We start from the raw sequence: 3,196 nt of genomic DNA on the forward strand, positions 1-3,196 counted from the left end.
CAGAGGACTAGTAGGATGATCTGAGGAATGGAAAACCTGAGACTGAAAGAGCTTGGCTTGTTTAGCCCAACCAAAAGAAGGCTGACAGCAGATATGATTGCTCTACAAATATATCAGAGGGATGAATACCAGGGAGGGAGAGGAATTATTTAAACTCAGTACCAATGTGGACACAAGAACAAATGGATATAAACTGGCCATCAGGAAGTTTAGACTTGAAATTAGACAAAGGTCTCTAACCATCAGAGGAGTGAAGTTCTGGAACAGCCTTCCAAGGGGAGCAGTGGAGGCAAAAGACATATCTGGCTTCAAGACTAAGCTTGATAAGTTTATGGAAGGGATGGTATGATGGGATAGCCTAATTTTGGCAATTAATTGATCTTTGACTATTAGCAGTAAATATGCCCAATGGCCCGTGATGGGACACTAGACAGAGTGGGATCTGAGTTACTATGGAGAATTCTTTCCTGGGTGCTGGCTGGTGAGGCTTGCCCAGATGCTCAGTGTTTAGCTGATCGCCATATTTGGGGCCGGGAAGGAATTTTCCCTCCAGGGCAGATTAGCAGAGGCCCTGGGGGGTTTTCGCCTTCCTCTGCAGCGTGGGGCATGGGTCACCTGCTGGAGGATTCTCTGCACCTTGAAGTCTTTAAACCACAAGTTGAGGACTTCAATAGCTCAGACATAGGTCAGGGGTTTGTTACAGGAGTGGGTGGGTGAGATTCTGTGGTCTGCGTTGTGCAGGAGGTCAGACTAGAAGATCATAATGGTCCCTTCTGACCTTAAAGTCTATCTCTGTTCTAGAAGGACAGCACATTGATGTTTTGTCTAGGGTGGCAGATTCTTTTGAGCAGTCGCTGGCTTAGGTGCAGGATCATTGCAACACTTAAACAGGCAAGTGAACTACATGCCTAACAAAGTGCTAGGCTCGCATTCCCCTCCCCACCAAAATGTACACTGGCATTTATCCACAGCGGGAAGCTATGTGGAGCTCAGTGTGCTTTACAAATAATTAAACCTCACATCCCGGGAGGTTGACATGCATATATTATCCTCTTTGTACAAGTGGGGAAAACAGGCAGTGAGACGGGAGAGAGACTTGTACAAGGTCCAACAGCACAGCAGTGGCACAGTCAGAAATAGAACCCAAATCTTCCAACTCCCAGTCCTGTGCTTTAACCACAAGTCCATGTTCACCCTAAACCAGGTTTAAAATGAGTTGGTCTGATATAATTTTAAACCCAATCAGCCAATGCTTCTGAATGTCCAGCATGGACAAGACTTTAATCTGACCTATCAAATAAATACCACTAACAGGAAATGGCCAGAAAATGGAAAAGTCATGTTTTTGGGGAAAAATAAATAGGATGTACCCTAAAAAATGCAAAATTTCACGGTTTAGGTTTTTCCAGAAAAATCCTGTTTCCAGAGAACCAAAACAGAATTTTTTGGCTTTCTAGCTGCCAGAAGGCTTCTGAAATTGATGAGCGCCCCAGCCCAGCAGCTGGAGAGGCAGAAAGCCCATCCACTCAAGTCTCACCCAGAGCTCTGGGCTGGAAAGGCAGAGAGAGCCCAGCCCTGGAGCTGATAAGGAAGCTGAGCAGCTGGTCTCTCTGCCTCTTCATCCCAGAGCTATGAGGGGAAGGTGCCTGTGGGCTTGGCTACACTTACAAATTTGCAGCGCTGCAGCAGGGTGTGAAAACACACCCTCTGCAGCGCAGCGCTGCAAGGCGCCTAGGCGCCGTGCGTGCCAGTAGTCCCAAAGCCCGTTCCTTCCCGCTCCTGTCCGTCCCGTCATTCCAGGGATGTGGAGGGAGGGGAGCTGGGGGGGAGCGCTTCTCGCTGCGCTAGGCTTGACTACGCTGCTTGCGCGCAGCATGCGCTGCGGCAGCGCAGCCTTGTGTGTGAAGCAGCAAGTCAGGGCTCTCAGCCTCAGCAGCCCTCCTTGAAAGCTTTTGTTAATTTCACTGGCAAAAAGTGAAATAGACAAGATCCTTCCCGGCAGGTAGAAATCGTTTTGATTTTTCCAATGGCAGATTGAAATTTTTTCATCAGTGATTTTTTTTCTAACCAAAAAAGTCCTTTTTGGAAAACCAATATTTTCTGTGGGGAAAATTTCAGTTTTGCTAAAGAAAATCAATCAGTTCTAATCACTAATACTGATTCGCAAGGTGCAAGTAAGTCAGATTACTTACCTAAGGATCACCTAGTAGACTAAAGCTCAAGCAACTGATTCCAGGGGCCACGCTGAATATATTTCCCTTCTCAGTAAGCTGAGGCAGAAAAATGGTTAACTCTAAAGAATAAAGTGATAGCTGTGCTAGGTACTAAGAGCTCAAACAAGGACCATATGGAATATTTGCCTTCCTGAAAAAATATCCACTCTGAAGACAGGCATTGTAAGGAGTAGAGCCTCACTGACAATTTCGTTTGTCATTAATAACTGCTTCATGGAGCAGCTAGACCTAGAAAAGACAAGAAGAGAGGCAAGACTTGATCTAACAACTTGTCCTTTTCAGTCCTAGGCATTTCTATGGCTGTTCTTATGTTCTTAGTCATTGACCTTGTTCCTGATGTAAGCCTTACCAAGGACCTTAAATCTGGGAAAGGGTTAAACGCAAGATGCCAGGTTTTATCCTTACTCCTGTTTTCCAGTAGATATTCACTTACCAGACCATGTATTCTGTCACCACCGTGAGGTAAATCTTATCTTATTGGACTAAGAACTCTATTTGTGCCTTAGAACCCAAAATACGTGAAACTGCCCACTATTGCTCCATTTGAAATATTGCTGTCACAATGTGGTGCCTGTTAAGGTAATCCCACTTAGCAGAACTCGCTTTTCACACGGTTGTTCCTTGGATAGTCTGTCCTCAGTGTGTTTCTGCTGTTCTGCTCCTTGGAAAGAGCACATTTAATTTTAAAGGGGGGAAATTTACAGTTGGGAAGGGCTATTTTGTTGATAAAATGTACATGCAGGTGAGCAATCCCTCCCTGGACCTGGTCTATCACATCTACACACAATGCACCTACTATTGACAGTATTGAAAGGTGAGCAGATTTCATTCATCCTAGTCCCCTAAAGCCAGTTAAAACCACAATGCAAGGAGAAGAAAAGAAACCACCTGCAGACACACTGAGAAATCAATTTCTTTGACTTAATTTTGGAACAGGTATAATTAGACAATGACAGAAATAG

This window comes from Mauremys reevesii, linkage group 3, assembly GCF_016161935.1.
Source record: "Mauremys reevesii isolate NIE-2019 linkage group 3, ASM1616193v1, whole genome shotgun sequence".
Taxonomy (NCBI): Eukaryota; Metazoa; Chordata; order Testudines; family Geoemydidae; genus Mauremys; species Mauremys reevesii.